Source organism: Podarcis gaigeae, assembly GCF_964106915.1.
Source record: "Podarcis gaigeae genome assembly, chromosome: 11".
NCBI lineage: Eukaryota > Metazoa > Chordata > Lepidosauria > Squamata > Lacertidae > Podarcis > Podarcis gaigeae.
The window spans coordinates 30,986,694-31,009,579 of NC_139687.1; the positions used below are offsets into that span (position 1 = coordinate 30,986,694).

Here is a 22,886-nt window from a genome sequence, read left to right on the forward strand (position 1 = left end):
CAAGTTGGCAAGGTTCATCACTATCATGGCAGAGTACTCTGCCAATAGAGATTCAGCAGGCACCTTTTGTTTCAGCTTTTAAACGCCTCCTGAAAACTTTTCCATTCCATCAGGCTTAGGCAGGCAATTAAGAATACAGTGGTACCTTGGTTCTTGAATTTAATTTGTTCCCGGAGTCCATTTGACTCCCAGAACAGTTCTAAAACCAAGGTGCAGCTTCCAATTGGCTGCAGGAGTTTCCTGCACTCAAACGGAAGCCATGGAAGCCGTGTTGGATGTTCAGCTTCTGAAAAAACTTTGCAAACCGAAACACTTACAGTACTTCCGGGTTTGCGGCGTTCAGGGGCCGATTTGTTCAGGAGCCAAGCCATTCGAGTACCAAGGTACCACTGTACATCTTTCCATAATAGTTAGCTGAGGCAGGGTTCTCAATCCTATCTGAAGATGCCAGAAATCTAACCTGGGACCTTATACCTGCAAAGACACTGAGCTATGGCCCTTCTGTTGTTCCTTTTAAGGGCACCTTCGCATAATATATTTAAAGCATATTTAACACACATGTCAAGCACACATGTCTTCTCCATTAAGGATCCTGGGAACTATAGTGTGTTAATGCTTCTGGGAACTGTAGTTCTGTGAGGAGTAAACTAAGTTCCCAGAATTCTAAAGTAATGTGTGTTAATTGTGCTTTAAATGGGTTGCGTGGATGTGACCTAAGATTCAAGGCCTTCTCCAATTGCCTTATAAAAACCCATGCTCATTTGAATCAATCAGCACATGATTATCATGATTCAGATAAAGATGCATTTGCAAGCAAGGCTTTGTTCTCTGAATGCAATTATAAGTAGCCATTGTGCTAAGAACAGCATATAAATCCATTGTGAAAACCTGGATTCGATTGTGCCTTAGTACCTGGAAAATTAGAGCTCCTTCATGCACACAATAGATGAACACTCCCCTGCTCAAGACACCCTGTCACAAATCCAGAGCACGGATAATAAACTGGCGCTGGGCAGAAATCACAGTGTGGCTCCCTGTCTCATCAAGCTGGGATCCTGATCTCCAACACCCTCTTTCCTAATCCTCAGGAGATTCTCTTGGAAAAAGGGGTATGTTCAGTGGGAAATTCAGAAGTGCAGGGTCCCTTCATGAATGTCATGTCCCCAGACAACCATGTCCCATCTAAGAATATGCAATAATCTTAAAGTTATGTGATAATAATAATTGGGGGTGCATTGCAACAATCAATGTGAATCTCTATGGGTTGCCTTTCAGTCAGACGTACTATTCTCTGTGCACATACATGAACAAATGATTTGGAGAGTTCCAATATCTTCTTGTAGGGTGACTTAAGTTGTGTTTTCCATGACGTTCCATTGTATGTGACAGAAATTGCACACCCTTCTCTTGAAAGCACCCTGTGCTTGCAGTGTTCCTAAATCCTTAGCTTTGGAGCCTACAGCAGCAAAAAACCCTCTTCCCTGTCAAGCTGATTGGGCAGCTCTTGGATTCTAAAGACAGATATTCTGCAGGGACCCTGCTGAAGAAATTGTAACAGGCAGTGCTGTTTTTCTAGAAAAAAGAGGTGCCACAACTCACCATGAATGCCTCCCTTGTTCTCTTATAATGGCAATGGCACCCACCTGAGAGGTGCCAGAACTGAGTTCCAGCAAGTTCCAGCTGAAAAAAAGCTTGGGTAACAGATATGTGACACAGACACACACAAGTGACCCCAGATTACTGCCCCACTAAATATGGCAAAGTGGCCTCCAGGATCCCAAAGTTTGCTTTTTTCCAACCCACTCCTTCAATTTTCTCACCTGTTTCTCTCCTTGTACAACCCAGCCCTATCCTCTTTTGTACATCTTGGATCAAAATGGGAGGAGGGTTTTTTTTGGTACAGCCAGTTGGGCCTATAACTTAGGAATGGAAACATTCATATAAACAATGTCCTGTCCACAACTGGCACTGAAGGAAGCTATCCATCTGATTGGAAAAACTCAGGATGATGAGCTGTTATAAAAAGGCAGGTGCCTCGGCTTCCAAAGCCCGGCTTTCCAGTTTGACTTCCACTGATTCTCTGTGGGCCTCCAGTGTTTGGAATACAGCATAGGAAAAGATCGGCATGTGATGAATGCTCAAAGGCTCACTTCTCCGCTTAATATTTTTAGATGATATATTCCACTTTCCAAGCTGCGGTTGGCTTGAACCACAGCCACTGCGCTGACGACATTACAGGCAAGAAAGGAATTCTGAAATATGACATATCCTAAAGTCTGTTCCCTTGCTGTACAACAAATCCCCCGTGTTTTCGATTAAATTAGGGGAAACAGGAAGCAGAAGTTGAAGTTTATACGGCATTTCACTTTGTTCTTTGAACAAAGTTTTGTCTGCTCCCTTCGAGTCAGTAAGAATCAAAGTACCGTTATGGCTCTTTAAACACATAGCTAGTATGGATGGAAAATTGTAAGGGCTCATAAATCAAAGATCTATTAGAGGGCAGAGCTCAAAACTAATTACACTAATATGTGACATGCCCTTTTCTTCTCATCCAAAATATGCTCTGCTCACACCCTTGCCATCTTCTTTGCAAGTTTTAACTACATTATTTATTTTTGCACATTGCCTCCAGGCAGCACACAGGACAGAGGGACCCTTCCCCATTTTACAGGCCCATTTAATGGTTTACTTGGTAACCCTAAAACTTAAGAAATAGTGTGTGTGTTTTCTGATAAAAGAAACAAAGTTATGCTTTAACCCTCATCTCCCTCAAATCTGAAGCTCTTTAAATATCCGGACTCGTTGTGGGAAGTTAATACACTGCTTCACTGAATTTAAAATTGTACAATATTGTATTGTACAATTATCTCTGCCCTCCTGAAGCTTCGAGCATCATTGGAAATCAGTTCTAGAGAGCAAGAATCAGAGTTAGCAGATGCAAGAGACATCGGGTTCAACAATGACTAGGCTGTGTATGACCTTTTGCTGATTCACCTTCATCTCCCTCTTACTCCTCCTTCTCCCTTCCTTGCCAGCTTTGTTTGTTTGTTTTCTTTTTACACAGTGGGAAGATAGGCATAACATTTTTAAAAATTATTAATATTATTATTATTATTATTATTATTATTATATACCACTTAATATATTAAAAATAACTCTAAGCAGTGTACAAATAACTGAAGCAACAACAGACAACTTAAACAAAATATTACAAAAATATACCATTACATATAGAAGTGTTACATTAATACAAAGTTACTAATATACCTGACAAAATGTCACTGCTTTTTAAAGCTGAAGGGTGATATACATTGTTAGTAAGTTAAAGTCATTAATTTCAATGGATTTACTCTTAGTTGGATAGCAACTGAAGACTCACCCATCACAATACAGGAAACAGTTTTAAAGTGAACTATGGATGTTTATGTGTGATACTAAAAGTTCATTTCAGCTCCATTTGCACAATGGGAGCCCATGAATGGGTGCTACTAATGTGGACATCCATTATTAGAGTAGTGTGGCTACATGGAAGAGGATAATCCAAATTCAGCATCTAGCTGAAAAGGGCTGAGTCTGTGTGTGTGTGTGTGTGTGTGTGTGTGTGTAAATACTTACATCACTTCCAGCTGTGAATGGCACCAACTCATTGGTGCTTGTGATGTTGCCAATAAATATCCCACTCCTGCAAAGAAAAGTCTTTGGAACATGTATGTATGTCATTTGAGCTGCAAAGGTAGGATGAAGCCAGGCTCACCTCAGGGCTCAGGGATGTAGTGACAGAACCCTTTGTGTTATGACATCTGTCTTCACCATCATAGTGGATCACTTTAACCTCTAGGGTTGCCAACGCATGGAAGACAATAATTTTAGTCCATGGGCCAGGGGGTTCAGAAGGCAGAGAAAGATGTGCCTCTGGAGACAGAGTTCAAGAATTAAAGGACAGAGCCCCTGCGACTGGGGTGAAGCCCAGGATTAAAGGAGCAGACAATACAGAAAACATTATGATGGACTAAGGTTCACAAACCAAGCAGTACATGCGTACGTGGTTGAAAACCAAACACAGATCATTCTAACACAATCCAGACTACAGCTGTCTCACAAGCATAAAGCAAGACCTAAGAGTGCATAACTTAAGTAGTCTGCGGCTAGGCTTGTCTACTCCTCAGATTGCAAATATGGAGCCTATTATTCAAGAATTGGGTACTCAGGGGGGGAAATCTAGAAACTATTTGTCAGTTTTACAGGGAGGAAGCACCAAAACAGAGAGTTTCTATCATGGAGGACAAGCAGAAAATTCATACAGAGAGCTCAAAAAACATGCAAGGCAGATAATTCAAGGAAGTGAGCCAAGCCACAGGCTATAAATTAAGAGAACGCGTAGCAGAGGTATCAAAAGAGCAGATCACTCAAGAAAGTGAGCCAACTTAGGCACAGACTACAAGTGGTCATAATAGGCATTGTATTGTCAAGCAACTAAGCATGTAGAAAACATGTTCCCATTGCAAACCACTCCCTTTCATAGAGACACTCTGTCACAAGAGCATGTGGGCTAGTAATCGTACAGTTGGAACTCCAGTTAACTCTTGGTTAGCAAAAACACAATCTCCACAGACTGAGCTGAGTGTCGGACCTAATGAGCACAGCAGCTCATTCCTGGTGGTCTTAATCCATGAAAATAAGTTGCTGAGACTGAAAGTCCCTGCTTCCCCATAGCCGTCAGTCCCCTCCTCTCCAGCAATCAGAGCCTGTGTGAAGTCTGATGCTGCCCCACCTATTTCAGTCCTGCAAGGATGGCTGCAAGGATACTTCTGGCTCAGAAATGGAAGAAGCAGGAACTTTCAACATTGGAAGAATGGCAGATCAAGATGGTGGAATACGTAGAGTTGGCAAAGTTGACGGGGAAGATCTGGAATCAGCACGATGAACTGTTTCAAAAGGACTGGAGCAAATTTATATTTTATATGAAAGAATATTGTAAACATCTGAAAACGTTTGTAGGCTTGAGCTGAAATGTTTTGTAATGTAAATATAAGGAACTGATTTACATATAATGAGGTGAAATATAAAAAGAAGATAGAAGGTAAAAAAGTGGCTATAGAAATGCTAAGAATTTAGTAAAGATGTTTGGAAGTCAGAAAGAGGGAGGGAAGGAGGTTGATGCTCAGTTTGAGCAATGTCTTAGGTTATAGAATTATGTAACAGAATGTGATTATGATAAATAGGGAAAACTCAATAAAAAATATTATTAAAAAACCTATTTCTACTTCTCGTTCTGAGAGACAGGGCAGGAGGGGAGCTTGTCACAGTAGGAAGAGGAAAAACCTGTGACTCTTCATCAGCCTAACTCATCTCTGCTTCTTGGCCTCCCTCCTCTCCTGCTTCAGCTTCTGCCTCTGATTCTGGCTTTCTCTCTGCCACAGACTCTCCCAGCTCACTAAGCCCTGTGACCTCTTCAGCTTCTGACATCTCCTTTTCTCAGTCTTCTCTCAATGACTGCTCATCGTTGTCCCACCACCACTTCTCAGACTCCAAGCTTTCCTCCCTTGGTGATTCCCCAGCTAGCTCCTCCCACCATTCCTCTGCATCCAACCAATCCATGATACTTTTCACACATGCACACAAGCACAAACATGATCACATTTTCACTCCTAAGACAAGAACGTATCTCTCACTGCTTACACAGTCACAGAGCATCTACTATCTCTGGATGGTGTGGATGGGGAATGGCCAATATAGACAGCAAACAGTAGTGGTAGGTGGCTGGTTCAAGGAAGAAGAGCACCATTTCCAGCTGCTCATCAATATACTAGTGAGACTCCAATCCCATGGAAACTTTCCAGTGCTGTAGCCCACAGATTTTCTTCCCTCTTTAATTTTGATGTCATCCATTTATTTCCTTCACTAGATTTCTTTCCTCTCCTCGAATATTCCTCTTCAGCAGAATATGATGGCAAGAAGTGGAAGGGGAGACAACCCCTCTAGAAACATAACTAATTCTTGCAGAAATGGCTTTTCCAGTTAAATTTCTAATGGGAATGTTTTTAAGAGGTATTTTATTTCTGCCCAGGTGCTAAGGAGCAAAGTTAATAAATTAAATGTTCATATTCATTTCTCTTTGGTCACAAGTTAAGGAAACTTTTTGCTGTCTTGGAATGATGCTCAGGCCAGCGTGCTCTCATTTTTCCTTTTGGAGTACGTTGAAATGTGCATAACCATTTGTTTTAGTGGTTTTTACTGAAAACTGACCACTGTAACAATAAATACAGCATAGACCTTTTTATTCAGTTATGACAGGGAGAATGAGCTTGTCGAGCTGATGGAGGTAGGAACAGGAAACTTATTTTACTAGGGGCATAGAGCCAAGTTGGGGAGTGAGTTGACATTAGAATGTAGCACTCTTCAAAAACACACATCAAATGCATGAAGATAGCTACAGGCTGTGCACACAAGTGCACCCTGAACATCCCATGACTCCTGGAGACCTTCCTACATTGAGCAGGAAGGTCTGAAGGGTCTGAACATGCTTACTTGTAGTTGGGAGGATTTGGGGTGGCGAAGGTGGGAATGATGCATGCTGGGATACTGGAGATGGGACTGGTGTGTCTTGTCCCATGCCCTCTACACAATTTGGGATACATCCTGTTCAGGAATAATCCCTTCTACTAACATCCTCTTGGCGCTGGAGCAACCCCAATACTTAAGAACTGAGAGTTGGGTCAAATCTCACAATTTCCAGGGCATTTCCTTTTTCTTCTTTTCTTTTTCTAAGGTTCAGATAGTTTACAGTTGCAGAAGATAAGGCTCAGTAAAACAGTTCCAGACGTTGATACAGCTTGTAGGCTTTTGCAGATACAGATACACTTACAAGTACAAATGATCTCTGTTCTTCTAACTAAATTGAGCCATTCTATCATTTACCTTATTGAAAAAGACCGATGTTGAGAGATGGAAAGAAGAAAGAATCCCTACCAGAGAGGAATGGCAAACCAAGCTGTTAGACTACGGCGAAATGGCAAAACTGACCAGAAAGCTCAGGGACCAAGAAGACCAAAGCTTCAAGAAAGAATGGGGAAAATTTACAATTTACTTAGGAGACTGCTGTAAGCAGATGACAACATTAGCAGGATTTCAACCTCACTTGTAATATAACAAATACTATGGATAATATGAATAGATATAAAGTATAGATTATGATATAATTTGCAGGACCCATGGAGGGAAGTCTTGAAATTCGGAGAAATCTCTTTATATGGAATGTATTTGGTTTTGTTATAAATATATATCTGTAAAATCAAATAAAAACTGTTTCAAAAAGAAAAAAGATAAAGACTGATATTGGGGTGTTGGGAGAGGTTTGTTGTATGTGCCAGAACTCCAAATCCATTTTCATCATGTGACCTCAATTTGCCAGTATGTGATTGAATCCCTCCTGAAAATACAGTCTGGAAGCTACCAAGGTGAGAAGCCATGCAGGTGAGCTCATTTCCAGACCCATGAGCCAGAGGTAGCCCCCAAAACAGAGCCCATTTTTGTTCTACGCCGTTACACATTCAGGATACGTTGATGCATTACATGAAGCTGTTGGGAGTACAAAGTGTACCTAGAGGAAGCTGTGCAGTTAAAAGGACTGAATAAAAGTGCCTTACTGTAGCAAAAGCCCTTATTTTCCCCTCTAGGCTTTGAATCCTTTACCAAAAGGCATTTGGAGCTGTGTCAATTCCCTTGCCAAAAAAGGTGTAGTTTCTTTGGTGAACATCTTAACAGAGCTTGCAACTTCAGATCTTCCTCTGGCCTGTGGCTTGGCCTGTAGCTAAGCTATTGATAAGCTCTTGGGGCTTAGAGTGGCCACCCATCTTGTTCTGCAGCTAAACCTCCCAGTTTTGTAGGTGCTTTCCTGCCCTTCCAGTTTTGAACTTACAGTTTGATTCCCCCCCCCATCTACTGTGATCCTATCATGCTGCTATCTAAAGTTTGTGAGGCAGCTACATTCTCTTGAGCAGTGTGTGGTAGTATAAGGAGCAAATAAAGTACAAGAAGAAAGGGGAAAGCTTTTACCCTTTGCCTGGCCTGTGTAAATTGATCCGGCACAAAAAAAATGGAAGTGAATAAATGCTTTAGAAACCTCAACAGGAGAGAGCAAACTTTTAAAAGATCAAGGCAGCCAGGGACCCCGAATGATTTCTGGCCTTCCAGTGAACAGAAACAGAAATACATATTGCAGCAATGTGTCTAAAAGATGATTGATTTGTAAGATCACACTATCTATAGGAGAGTCACAGTAGATCTCATCCATCCCACCCCACATCTTCAACTCACCATGCTAGCATGGATCAGCAGTTCTACTTCTATTGTCTACATCAGGGTTGGTGAACCTGTGACCCTCAATTTGGACCACACCTCCTACAATCCTAGACCATTGTCCATGCTGATGAGAGTTGGAGTCCCATGACATCTGGAGGTCCCCATCCCTAGTCTGCAACAACAATAAATAAATAAATAATAATAATAATAATAATAATAATAATAATAATAATAATACATATTGAAATTACCAGAGTTGGAATCCATTAATAGTGGATGGGCTGAGAGCAGTCACTAGTGGCCAAGATACATGGGTGGGGAAAGTCTTCTCCACCTTCTATTCATTCTCACAGTGTGTTGTTCCATACATGCATCAGGCATGGTAATTTTTAATGTTCTATCTTGATTGATTGATTTTAGAATATGTAAATGTATTTGTGTTTGTGTATATTCAGGCATACATACACATGTATATATGCATGCAAAATGTGGCCATTATACACTGCACTGTGTGTGTGTGTGTGTGTGTGTGTGTGTCTATATTCACACATGTAGACATATTCATACATATAGACATGCACATACAATACACAGAACTTTCTGCCCCTACTTTAGCTCACATTCTGGGCATAAATATAATGCATACTCAGTCTGGGAAAATGTTTTCTGTTGGTTAATGCTTCCTGTCATTATTCCTTCCAAGATCACCAGCAGCTTTCAATGCCTGATTTAGCCAAGGGCCTGGCATGATATAGGTTTGTGCTAATCAATCCTTTAATTTGCTCGAAGTAAGTCATTCCTACTAATGTTCAAGAGCAGCAGTGGTGCAACTTGTGCAGTGTTGAAGGCCACAGTGGAAACATATCACAAACCACATCAAATACACATTCCTCTGTTGCATATGATGAACATAACTTCCACTTAAAAATAACAAAGCAGCTGGGTTTAACTGCTGCCATATTCTGAACCAGTTGAAGCTTCTGAACCATGTTCAAGAACAGTCTGATGTAGAACACATTGCAGTAATCTAAGCTAGATGTCACGAGATGTCATGGCTGCAGAAACACTTTTTGAATATCCCATCTAAGCGCAAAACAAAAAAAAATTCCTTCCAGTAGCACCTTAAAGACCAACTAAGTCAGTTCTTGGTATGAGCTTTCGTGTGCATGCACACTTCTTCAGATATCTGAAGAATATCTGAATACACGGCTACCTATCTGTAACTGGAACCCCATCTAAGCGCTTGTCTCATGACATGAGAATCATGCCCCCTAGTCCAAAAAGACTGGCCCTGGGTCCTGGGCTGTGGGATATGTGGTATACTACAGAGACTGTTCCTGTATTAATGTAATTACCACAATATGCTGATGACACACAACTCTACTTCTCCTTTACATTTGCAGGTGTGGCAGTGGATATACCGTCTTGCCTCAATAATGGGCTAGATGACAGTCAGTAAACGGAAGGTCAGTCCAGATAAAATTGAGGCCCAGTTAATGGGTGGCTCCCTAGACCAGATGGATGGAAGTTTGACTACTCTTGAGGGGTTACACAACCTCTGAAGGAGCAGGTACATAGCTTGCAGGTCCTCCTGGATCTGTTGCTGTCACTTGAGCCTCAGGTGGCCTCAGTGGCACAGAGTGCCTTCCATCAGCTTCAGCCGGTGATCTAGCTATATCCCCATCTGGACAGGAATAGCCTAATTCCTGTCATCTATGCTCTGGTAACCTTCAAGTTAAACTATACAATGGGTTATATGTAGGGCTATTTCTGAAGACGGTTCAGAAACTTCAGCTGATGCAAAATTCAGCAGCCAGGTTGCTCACCAGGACAAGATGGTTTGAACATATTGCACCAATCATGGTGGGACTGCACTGGCTACCAATTACTTTCTGGGCCCAATTCAAAGTGCTGGTTTTGACCTATAAAGCTTTAAATGACTCAGGACTGCAATACCTCAGGAACCACTTTTCCCCATATGAACTGACCCTGTGATCATCATGTGAGGCTCTTCTTTCTGAGCCTCCTCTGTGAGAGATTCAGAGGGTGGCAACATGAGAATGGGCCTTTTCTGTGGTAGCACCTTGCTTGTGGAATGCTCTCCCCAGGGAGGTTTGCCAGGCACCTTCATTACATATTTTAAAGTGCCAGGCAAAACCATTCCTCTTCTCCCAGGCCTTTGGCTAATTAAACAATCAATGGCCTCTTAAACTGTGGGGTGGTGGTGATCATTATGATGGCGGCAACCACATGAGATTCTTAAGACAGATAATATGCTAGGATTTAAGACACTGACAGAATTAAGACACTGATATCAATCGCAATGATACTCATACAGTCATGATGCAAATAGCTAAATATATGCAGAGAGAGGGATATGTTGTGTTTGCATTCTTGCTAGCTCTCCATTTCAGAACTGCCAGACTGTTCCCAAAACCAAACAATTTCCTGTGAAGCATAGGATATTTATAAATAGCTGGTGTATGTGTAAAAGTACTGAATAATGTAATAAGTTTCTTTGCACAAGTAAGCAATACCTGTAGACCTTTCTTGACACCATTTGGTGATTTATATAACACCTAACACCCCTTAGCAAACAAGCTCTGGTTTTAAAATTAAAATGAGCGTAGGTAAAACACCACCAACAAAAAACCCAACCCTCATCCTAAAAAAAAAAGTGCTTTCCAGAGGACCACAAAGAGTTACACAATAGGGCTTCTGTAGCCGCCAAGATTATCTTGAAAAAGCAAATTCCGGACATGAAGCAACCCATCCGAGACAAGGAAAGATCAACCATTTGCAAACCAAATAAATACAGCCTGCTGCTGTTGGCTACCAAATGTGACTCAGCGTAGGAGGGGAGGAGGAAGAGGAGGGATTCGGGGAAGCAGGGACCATTTACAGTAAATGAAAGTGGAAGGTGCCCAACAATGGCAGCAATCGTAGGTGGAACACTGCAAATGTCCCTCCAACCCTTGGGAAGAGATCCTCACATTTTAGCAAAATAATTCCATACACGTTGCATGAAGGGCATTTACATTCCTAATACATGTGCATGAAGATCATTCATCTATATGGTGAACATCAGCAAAGTAAGAGGAAAGGAGGAGGAAAGGAGGATTCAAAGAATGCCTTGTGATTTCACAGATTTCACAGAATTGTAGAGTTGAAAGGGACCCTAAGGATCATCTAGTCCAACACCCTGCAGTGCAGGAAGACGCAACTGTCCCATATGGGGATCGAACCTGCAACCTTGTTGTTATCTGCATAGTGTTCTAACCAACTGAGCTTTTTAATATATCTGAGTCCCTCAAGACTTGTCCCTCCTTTTCTGGCCTATTTCCACTTGGCCTGGGTGGGAGGAGCACTTGCTGATTCCAGCTACAAAAGTTGCTGCTGAAGGTACAAGAGGCCACTCTGCATGCCCTCCAACATTTCTTCGATGAAAATAGGGACATCTCATTCCATAATAATAATAATAATAATAATAATAATAATAATAATTTTATTTACACCCCACCCATCTGGCTGGGTTTCCTCAGCCTCTCTGGGCAGCTTCCAACATATGTAAAAACATAATAAAACATTAAACAATAAAAAACTTCCCTATACAGGATTACCTTCAGATGCCTTGGGGGTTGGATAACTCCATACCCTCCAACACTTCTCCAATGAAAATAGGGACACCCTAAGGAAAAATGGAACATTCTGGGATCAAATCAGAAACCGGGATGCCTCCTCTAAATCAGGGACGTCCCTGGAAAATAGGGACACTTGGAGGGTTTGACCTTGCTGTGAGCCCAGAAAAACATGTTGCTCAAATGCTTTCATTAACTTATTGATCATTTAGATTTTGTTAGATTTTGTAACTTAGTGGATCATGTGATACCCCTCCTCCATGCTGTGAGCCACTTTGAGCATAGTTTCTGATGAAAAGATGGCAGACAAATAAATGGTGATGGTGAGAAATCTTTTCTCAACTTGTAGCTGTTATAAACAGTGTGTTACTCATCATCATATGCTGCCTGGGTAGGAGATTGCAGCTGTCATAGATGTAGTGACCAGAGGGGCAGGGCTAGACAGTGACTTCGTACCTGCACATACCAGCATTTTGTGCATACATAAAGGCTGACAAATTCTGTTCTCTACAATGCAATATACTGAGCAGAAACTGGGTTTCTCCTCATTCTTAGTGAATATGCATTGATGGAGACATGCAGTTCACTGAAACCCAATCCTGCAAATAGACACTTGTTCATTCATCATTGTACTTCTATTTCAGTAGCCACCACCTAATAGTCTATTCCATTCACTAGAATGCATAGTAACTTACCATCACAAATCGATGGTACTGGTTTGTATGATGTCAGAGATGTAAGCCTGAAAGGGATCAAAATATGAATGTAAGTGAATATTCAAGTTCAAAGCTACTCATTATTTAGACGAGGTTGCTCAAGGATGTCTGAATATGCCTTTGATATTTAAGATCTGATTTCATATATGCAACTGATATATAATGTCTAATTTCATATATGCAATTGAAAATATAAATTTGAAAATATAACCTTGGTTAAGGCCTTGTCATCTTTTGAAAATTCTGTGACTTCCTGCCCAAGTCTGTGGGAATCTATATAATTCTAAATATATTTTTAAAAACCTGGAAAAAAATGTAAGGGGGAAATGCTTACACTAAAACCCCAGCTATAACGAACTAATGTAAAAAAGAATTCACATTATATGCAAACAACTCGTGGGTAATATCTGTCACTGGGTGCTTGTGAAACCTTTTCCTCTTTAGAAAGTTCTCAGAGGGTCTCTGGTTTTTACATAATACAGATTTACTCTTAGTCTTCCGGGTAGCAAAGTTGTCAAGACATTAATTGCTGTGATTAACTTCTGTGTGGTCTTCTTCCACACATCACATGGAACCAAGTCATTATTCAAAGTGACAAGGGGCTGATTAGAGATCCTTTTCATGTCATGGATCCCATCATTGGGAAGGTTCAGAAAGACAGATAATGTCTTGCCACTATCACCTCTGAGTATTCATATCTATTCTCAGAGTGGTTTAACAGTCAATCCCCCTTTCCAGGGAACTCTGAAAATTGTAGTTTCCTGAGGAGAATTGGGTTCTCCTAACAACTCTCCCCACCTTTAACAAACTACAGGTCCCACAACTCTTGGTCATGTTTTTCCATTGGAAAAACTTGTCTTTGCTCAGTTTTAAATCTGTATGCTGAATGAGGCAACAGTTCCACCACTGGTCTGAGACAGGTCTGCCACTGGTACAAATATCACCCCTGTATCGACAATGCAGAATGAGAAGAGAAGAGGAGAAGAGGAGGTTAAGGGGTGATATGATAGCCATGTTCAAATATATAAAAGGATGTCACATAGAGGAGGGAGAAAGGTTGTTTTCTGCTGCTCCAGAGAAGCGGACACGGAGCAATGGATCCAAACTACAAGAAAGAAGATTCCACCTAAACATGAGGAAGAACTTCCTGACAGTAAGAGCTGTTCGACAGTGGAATTTGCTGCCAAGGAGTGTGGTGGGGTCTCCTTCTTTGGAGGTCTTTAAGCAGAGGCTTGACAACCATATGTCAGGAGTGCTCTGATGGTGTTTCCTGCTTGACTAGGGGTTGGACTCGATGGCCCTTGTGGTCTCTTCCAACTCTATGATTCTATGATTCTATGAAAATGATGTCTTCTTCAGCAACATATTCTCTGTTGCCAAAAGCATTGGTGCTTGCTGTTGACTGTCCACCAAGGGGATAAATTTAGCTTTCTGCTATGAATACTTACTTGTTTTCTACTTCTTTTGAATTATTATCAATTCTTTACTTTGTGCTTTCACAAATGGGAAAAAAGTCAGAGCCACAAACTGTTCAGAAGCTTAATCTGCTGCACAACCAGAATTAGATGTGATAATGAAGTTTCTGTTGCTGAAAGAGATATTGCTAACTGATGTATGTAGTGAGAAAGATGTCCACAAAACCAATACAAAGGCTACGTCAATTTTTAAACATCTTGTTCATTTTTTTATTCAGCTGATGTCACAGCATTTGCGTGAAGATGTTCTTTTAATTAATTATGTTATATGTTGGAGAGCAGTTTCTTCAATGCTCTTATTGAAAACTGACTGCAGATTAATAGCATCAGGAATATTCCACAGACCGATGCAAACCTATTATCCTCAGAAGACTATGAGGACAGATGCTTTCAATGCAGCCTGAGGGACAACTTAGTAGTTGCAGGGATGGTTCTTATTTGTGATGGAGAAGATTTGGTGTAGCTTTTTAAAAACAAGCAAAACACTTTGAATGTTTCTTTTAGGCTTCAGATAAGCAACAAAAACAGGAGAAGATTAGTGTCTGAGTCTTTTGAGATGTGATAAAGCCTTTCCAGCATCTTGCCAACAATGAAGTTGAGTGGCAGGCTGTTTTCTTGAAACTTTGCACAAACAGGAGTCATATAGTCATCAGACTAACATCAACAATCAGAAGGAAAGAAAAGATATTGGAATATCAAATCCAGGCATTATGTATAGGAAGCTTCTCCATTCAGTGGAAAGGTACGGAATAAGCCATAAAACCAACTTAAGTTCTGTTGACTTTAAAAGGATTTCAGTTTGACGAACACGGGTTATATCAGAGCCAGAAAGTTGAATGTATGAAAATCACATGCACACCATACACCTAAAGCACTCATATCAATTTAAGAGTCCTGGCTTCCCCCAGAAGCACCCATAACAACCTACAGTTCCCAGGATTCTTCTACCCACCCTTATTGTGCAACATCTGAATTGGAATGCTGTACATCTTCCCCACAATGAGAACCATGAACTAACTATTTTCTATTTGCTTTCATTAGCTAGCTGGCGATTCATTTTGCAGTATGTGCGGACAGGCCCTATTAATCAGAAGACTCAAAGTTCAGTGCCCAGAGACATGATATTCTGATCCTTCTTTATATTAAAAAGTTTGTCTGTGGTTTCAGTAACTTTTTCTTCCTTCCTTAGTATTACAGTTTCATCAAGATGACAAGTAAATTGGTCAAAGAATCAAAAGGGGAGATTGGTGGCATTTGGTAACCTCATTAACCAGTGGAAGGCTGTTCCACAATAGCTCATGCTATCAGAAAACAGGTCTCCTACTTCTCAATAAATTGCATGAAATTACATGACAGCATGTTACACTTTCTTATGGTGTCAAATTATAGACATAGAACAGCAACACTTGAAAACAATATGATGCTATCTAACTAGTGCTGTGATGGAACGTGAGAAGGGGGGGGAATCATTGATATCCTTCCTTGAAATCTACCACCTTACCTGGATTGTTATAAAGAGACAGGGCTTCTTTCAGAATTCCCATTATCAATATTAGAACACTGTTGACAGTCTTGCTGAACTTCAGATGCATGACTAAGATTTTCTTGCTGCAGCAGACATTTTAAAGTAGTGTTGAATTTTGTGAAACTTTTCTATTGTTTGAGTGTCCCATTTACTGTGGATTGTTTTTATGTTCACCTCTTACAAATGTGAGCAATTAAGTGGTATACAAATGTCTCAGATAAATAAATAATAAAACCCACTTTATTCCCTGGAAATGGGGTGAGAATGTGGTGTCTTTATGATACATGGTTTATTTACACACATATACAACCTGAGCCAACAATGGAGGGGTTCCCAGAATTACATTCCAAGAGCACCTCTTGCTTCTCTTTAGGGCCAGCAGCTTTGGATGCTAAACAGAAATCAGCCATGCTCTCTGCCTCATTTTACAACCCATCCCAGTTTTGCTAACTCATAGCTATTAACTGCAGTCCTTTAAAAAATGAACATGGGCTTTTTGTCTTAATGCCTAAAACCAGGGCCTAGGGAGGGGCTTCACCCATTTGGCTGTCTAGCATGGAATCTCCTCACGGTCTTGTCATGCCCCTCGGGGGGAGGGGGACTTAAACACAATGCAGTGTTCCCCAAAAAAATTAGACCAGAGGCATTATACTTCATCCTTCATCCAGCAAAGCTTTACTGCTACTGAAGGCAAATGAGCATAATAGTCACAAATCCAATACATTCAGGATTGACACGGTATAAGAAATGCAGTTGCAGCACTTACAATAAAACTTACAATACTTATAATAAGACTAAATTTTAACACGAAGCACACAGAACACCACACCAGAACAAAGAGACAGAAAGAGAAAGTAAGTGAAAACCCAGGCTCCTTCTGGCCTCTTATTATAGTTCGCATGACCTTGACAGAAAGATAACAGAACCAGTTTAAACCAGCTGTTCTCAGCTTCTCAGAAGGAATAACCCAAACAAGAACCTACAGAACACTCTTGAATTAATCAGAATAGGAAAGATCTCTACACATCAGATCAATACTTTCTGTATTAAGAAATGCAAACTGACAGGTCTAACTGCCTGCCTACCTTTCATTAGGTCAACAACTTTGCCATTATCAAGTGAATACCTCATGAGGAAGCTGGCCTGTGTTATTTCCAACCTTTGCTAGATCCAGGAATTTAGGGCTTTGCTTGAATTCCAGCTCTCTACTGAATCCAGAGTTTTAGGGGAGTCTAACTGCCCCCTCAGAAACTCATAAGAGTATGTATCAGTACTGTATGTCAACACACAACAGGATGTGATCCAACCCTTATACACTCCTGTGTTTGTAACTTTTGCCGCTTATGGAGATCAGGAACATATCCAGAAATGTCCTAAGGCTCATTTCTCAGAGTATGATGAAGCATAGATGTAACACCAATAGAAACTATGTGTCATCTTGAAAATATTCACACCTCACTGAGGAGCTAAATGGGGACAGTAGGCGGCCCACTGTCAACACTGTTGAATGCAGTTTGTAAGAGAACCCTGCATACTGTATTGCAACTTAAGGCTCATCCAGACTTCTTTTTGTACCACATTTCTAGACACAGGGCTGCACTTTAAAGTTCAGTGTCTGAGGACTTGTTTATTTGTTTGTTTGTTTGTTTGTTTGTTTGTTTGTTTTGACCCAGTGATTTCCCCATGAAAACCAACTCTTTAACTGCTGAAAACAATTCTGTGGAAAACTTAAATTGTCATTTGTTCTGATTCAGAGTTGGTTTTCCTAGAAAAAGCAGAGGAGGCACTTGGTCATGGACTGGGAAAGTGCTGATCTGTGCCTTAAAAGTGCCTTGAAATTGTGTATGAGCCCTTTGGTATTCTGCTTCATTTTAATCCTGCAGTCAGGACACACATGCAGCATGTGGCCCGTAGTTTGTGTGAACTGGTGTCTCCTCCAAACACTTATGAGTTGCCTCCATAACACCTGCTATGGCTGTTGTTCAGAAAAGTGCTGCCGTGATGGCATCAGTTCTCACAAACAGGCTCTCATGTGAGCTATCACTTGGTAAATTAAGAATCATGGGCATAAATCTGAGGCGCTTCCCAATGTGCATCAGAATGGACATCTGAGTGCCAATGCAATCTGTCAGTCATAGAATGTGCGTCCCACTGAAAGCACTGAACTGCTAATGAGGGAAACTGCAGCCCAGTAACATCTGAAGGGACTGTGCTGGCTGTCCCTGGCCCAGCCCATTTATTAAGCTGTCATGGTCTGAGTGCTGTGAGGAGGCTCAGGCATGAAGACCTAGAGTAGAGCAGCAGTTTGTTCTGGGGCAAGATATTCTGGGAAAATCTTGGAGAAGGCCAAGTAGATGGTATGGAGACTTCTGCTTTTCATGTGTGATGCTAAATCCTATGAGGTATTTTTACCCTTTTTGGTCCTAGCCTTCCAAGGCTTCCAGGGAATGTCAGCTTTCTCAGACAGACAGGCCCAGAGCCATTATACAAGCGCATATATGCGTGTGTGTGTGTGTGTGTGTGTGTGTGTGTGTGTGTCTGAGCCACCTCTACGCTGCCCTGTAGGTTGGTGGCAATGCTCTAGAGAGATAGAAGATTAACACAGAGGGAGGGGAAACTAGAGGAGCTCTCAGTGGCATTGTGATGGCTGTAGAGACAAGGCCTGGCTTCTGATAGTCATTGTCAAGACTTCTATCTGGGTGGTTTTTGAGACACAATAGCTTCACATGTGCTCTGCTCCTGAGCTTTAGCCTTTCCAGACCACCCTTGTTGGTGGTTGGATTTCCATATGCCCTCATCCCTGGTTTAACCCAGGACCATTCAGGAGCATGCCTAAGTGAGGCTCAAAAGTGTCCTGTACCAGCTGATAGTGAGTGTCTACAGTTGTCCACTCCCCAGCAGCTGTGAAATCCCTATATTATTCCACAGTACCATACCGACATCTCAAGCTTTTTATTTCTTTTTCTTAAAAAAAATAAAATAAAACAGAACCCATTTACTTCCCACTTCAAACTCGCTCTGCAATGACTTAAAATGAACAAACAAACTCACATCAGTTTGTGTGCAAATCTGAGATGATCACGAAAAGCACACCAAATGGGACAAAGAATGAACAATAAACTGAGAAGTAAACATGCCAAGGATCGCTAGAGAGGTTTACTGAGGCAAACCCGAAATCAGAATACAGGTCCTAGTGTGGTCGCTGAAACACAGAGTCGCCCCTCAATTTATTTAGATACATCTGTACATATAAATATCTTCAGCTCCTCATCACGAGATGTGTTTAGGTAGTCGGCATCTGGGTCTGGAAGGCTCCCCTCCTCAGACACTAAATCGTCAGTCTCCTCTTGACACACAAGTGCAGCAAAGCAGTAGCTTCTCCTCATGGCACCAGTCTGAGCAGCTGTATCTCCTAAATCATCCACCCAGGTCTCCGCTTCTGTGTGGGTGGTAGAAAGAGAACAGAATGACAGAGCAGGCAGCTAGTGCCAAAGAATTTAGGAGTAGTAGCCTGGGTCATAGGAAATAGCTAGCGATGTCTATGTGAGGTGGCTGGGCTCTGCCTGCCAGTCAAATCCTCACTCAGCCATGAAACTTACTGGAGGATCTTGGGCCAGACGCTATTTCTATTGTGTAGATGAAGGCGGAGAAAGGGAATCTCTGCTATCTTATTTAAGCAACTTGGAGGAATGGCAGGATAATGATAGCCTAATGATGCAATCCTTGTGTATATTGAGGCATGCATTAGTTTGTACATATCTTTATATGTGTGAATGCAAGAATGATGTCTGAACTTGGTAGAAGGGTGATCTTAATTGGTGGAAGCTGTCTTTTTATGACACACACACATACAGCCAGTTCTTGATCCTCTTTGGGAACAAGTACCCGGAGTGTATTTTGATTACATGTCAGTGACTGTCTCAACAAAAACAAAAGCCTTGCTCACAAGCAATGTAAATATAGGAAGTGACTAATTCACAGAAGATCACCCTTTTTCCCTTGTGAAATGGAAATTTGCAGTTTTCCATTTCAAAGTAGTGGAGCTGTGATCTTGTGCAACTGTGCAGCTCCAATGATACAAATCAAACTCTCTATGTATGTGGGGATGAGGGGAGGTTGCTTCCAGACTGTCAGTATTTTGCAGGAAGCATTCGAACAGAAATTTAGGTTTGCATAATTAAGGTGGGTTCAATAACCCTGGTAGAACAAATCAACTTTTTAAAGGACAGGAAAGTGATAGGAAAATGCACAAAGAAAACGCGCGCAAAGAGTGCCCAAGATTGGGCGGGGGCTGTCATGCATTGCAAGTGCAACAACATGTATGTGACATGTGTCACACACGTAACGTTGCATCATCGGGAGGAGGCTGGCATGGTGCGGCTTCTTCTCATGCACTTAGGAGGAGACAGTCACTGAACTGTGCCACACTTGGCGCAGCGCTCAGCTTCCTCCACCCCCCTTAATACTGAGGGGGCTCAGCCCCCTGCCAGCAGATATTGAGGGGGACCAAAGACACCACCCTCAAGATTCGGCACACCTGCTAAGAAGTGTGGAATAGACTGATAATGTGAAGGTGTATAACCATGATGCATCTAAATCAGAATAAATGTGCATCAGGATGAAGCTCAATGAACAGGTTGCTTAGAGTAGCTGAGAGTGTGTGTTTGTTTTGGCTGTTGCCAGGCATATCACTGGAACTGATCCTTTTTGATCATCCCAATATGAGTGCAAGTCTGTAGTTCTGTTATCACTTGTTGATCACAAATATGGGTACATTTTTTCCACCAAAGCAGTTAAAGATCATGTAATAGCTGCTTAGACACATAGCATGGGTTGGGACTGATTATGTTTGGGGAGCCCCCCCCCCCCGATAGGATGAAAGTGAGCATCAGAAAGTTAGAAAAGATTATGGGTTAACATTTGATTAACATAAAATACGTTTGCAGCACAAGCTCACTGAGGTATAGCACTTTTCTCCCACCAGAAATGCAATTCAGCGTGAGTTGTTTCCTAAAGGGAAAAAGTACATGTGAGAATTTAGATTATTTTGTCTAGCACAGCTGCTGCCTGTACTGCAAAACGAGAGCTGCAACTGATGACAAGGTAATATGGAACTTGACACCTCTCTTGGCGTTCACCCAAGAACGCAGAATGTTTTAGCTGGCCTGTGGCATGCGATACATTTCTTAATTGTTGATAACATATAATTAGGACAATGTAAGCTAAGTTTAATGAAGGCAGTAAGTTAAACCAAAGGGCTTTACTATACTTGGACAGACTCTGTTAGTCTTGGAGTGTGACTCTGCAGAATAACATTTTATAAACAGGACAAAATAGCATCTTCTCTTCACAAACTATCAACCTAGAATTATGGCTGACACCCTAAGCCACAGTAAACGCTGTGTGCTGAATAAACGTCAGCTGGTCTGAAGGGGACGCGGTGCCTAAAATAAACTTTTCTCCTTAAAGATGCTAAAGTCAAAGCCTGCATGGAAATTTCTGGCATGCAAAGGAATTATTATCTCATACTGAATACTCTCTGCTGATCTTTACAGACTTAGGCTGCAATCCTGTGCACACCTTACCTGGGAGGAAAAAGAACTGAACTCAGTGGAACATACATCCGAGTAGACACGTGTAGAATTGCACTGCACTTTGGTCTTAAAGGTAACATTAAGATGGGGATGATCTAGTCACGCTGAGCACTTTTAAAATACTGATGCCTCCAACTGAAGTGAATTAAGACTGCATAAAAATATATTAAAATCTGTGAGAGCTGAAACAGCTTAATCTAATTAACTCCTGACCACGTATTTGCATGGTGAGCTGCCATCAGGGGCAGGTGCTGGGAGCAGGTCAGTAATAACTCACACGGTGTCAGTGAAGTTGATTCTTTATTCAAAGAAACAAACAGCTCAGGAGACCAGGCCTAGTGAGGACAGCAACTCTTCCTGGTAAAGCTTGCCCCAATTAGACAGTTGTGAGGATTGAAGGTCCCTGCCTTCCCACAGTTGTTTAAGTCTCCTCCCCAACCATGTCCTTCCCAAGCAATCTGAAACTCCTTCAATGAGTTTATATCTGCTCCGCCCTCTTCATAACTCTTCTGGTCCTGCAAGACCATGGGGGGAGGGAAGCTGGTCACAGCAGGATGGGGAGAGTTTCTGGACTCTTCTGCAATCTGCCTCATCTCTGTCTCCTGCCCCAACTCCTCTTCTACCTTTGAGTCTGGACTGCCTTCTGCCACAGCATCTTCCTACTCACAAAGCCCTGTTACCTCTTCAGCTTCCGACACCACCTCCTCCCAGTCTTCTCTATCTTTTTCCTCTGACCACTCAATGTTGTCCCACCACCAACCCCCGGGCTCTGAGCCTTCTTCCCTTAGGGTTCCCCAACTCGTTCCTCCTACCACCCCTCTGCATCCAGCCAGTCCATGACATGTGCTGTAAAAGCATGAGTCACTGGCACAATTTCGTGTGACTTACTTGAGAGTAGACATTCACAGAATTAGATCATAAGTAATAATTACATCCTACTTTATTTCCCACACCAACCCAATTCTTCCAATGCCTCCAATGCTTGCAAAAGATACCAAGGCTCACAATTTGATGAGCCTTCTACGAAAGGAAATTCTTCAAAATATGAGAATAAAGGGTGATTTGTAAATTATAACATGAAAGACACGTGGAAGCCTTCTTTGGGAATTCAGAAAATTGTTTAACTTAACACATGCAGGGTATGAGGAAGCGCTTTCTAGCTCCACCCCCTCACCATTTCTCTCACTCTCCATGAGCCAGAAGTGGACCTTCTGAAGATGCAAACCTACTGAACTCATGTATATTTCCTACATGTTTTAGAACTCTGATGTTCCAAACGTAGGAAGCCCACACAAAAATAGACTCTCTGCTTCAGAAAGTCACCTTCCAACTCAGGCAGGGTTGACAAAATCTGTGGGGGATAAATCTAGTGTGCTGTGCTTATCTTCACAGTGCCCCCCCCCATGTTAAGTTACAAGTACCTGAAGGGGACAAGCTGTTTGATATGGTGGGTACCTCCTTGCAAAAATTCATTAGGAGATCGCCATACATGAGCGTTTTGCCAAGCTTGAAAAAGACTAAATATATTTGGGCACAGTGGCATGAAAATACTCTCCCAGCCTGTATGGTAAGCTGCTGCAGCAGCCATCAACACAGAGGAAGAGCTGCCAAATAGATCAATTTAAAATAGTGACTAT

At 41.7% G+C, this 22,886-nt stretch overlaps 1 long non-coding RNA gene across 3 annotated transcripts in view; it reads right to left on the reverse strand.

Moving 5' to 3' along the window:
* The window catches only part of LOC310827367, a 180,077-nt gene that overhangs the window by 95,861 nt on the left and 61,330 nt on the right, over window positions 1-22,886 (reverse strand). For 2 of the 3 annotated variants that reach the window (XR_014556294.1, XR_014556295.1), the window contains exon 4: window positions 18,228-19,094. This is a non-coding gene — a long non-coding RNA (uncharacterized lncRNA). Of the gene's footprint in view, window positions 1-8,303; window positions 8,474-18,227; window positions 19,095-22,886 lie in introns of those variants that run through there. The other variant, XR_014556293.1, reaches the window with a different exon arrangement.